A 558-nucleotide genomic window follows, 5' to 3' on the forward strand; every position below is an offset into this window, starting at 1 on the left:
AGCTCCTCCTAGCCTCCCTGCTAACAGTAGCTCCTCCTAGCCTCCCTGCTAATAGTAGCTCTTCCCAGCCTCTTAGCTTCTAACATGTGTTTTATCCTCCTGGTTGCACCAAAACAAGATGGCAGCGCCCATTTTCACCACACAACAAGTGTCCTGACCCGAAGCTCCGCCTACAAATATTTAGTGGAGTAGATTTTGGTTGGTCTGTAGTCTCTCCGCAGAGATCTGATGGGCCAATCAGATGCTTTGGGGCGGGGCTTCCATTGGCAATGGACAGAAGAGGAGCTTCAGTCTGAAACTTTGGTTCCAAAACAACAACAACAAACCAACTTAGAAACCAGCTCATTTTCTCTTGGAAGATTTCACAAAATTAAAAAAGTCTTCTTCTGCCCTATAATAACATTTCCGAGTATTTTAATGAGGGTTTCACAATCTAAACGTTGTTGGGGCCCAGAAAGCTAATAAACTTAAAGTGAAGTGAATAAAAACAAGAGCACAGAGGGATGAAGAGACAGCGTGGAGAGTGTGTGAACCTCTGTCTGCATCACTAATGAGACG

The sequence above is a fragment of the Mugil cephalus genome, chromosome 13 (genome assembly GCF_022458985.1).
Source record: "Mugil cephalus isolate CIBA_MC_2020 chromosome 13, CIBA_Mcephalus_1.1, whole genome shotgun sequence".
Taxonomy (NCBI): domain Eukaryota; kingdom Metazoa; phylum Chordata; class Actinopteri; order Mugiliformes; family Mugilidae; genus Mugil; species Mugil cephalus.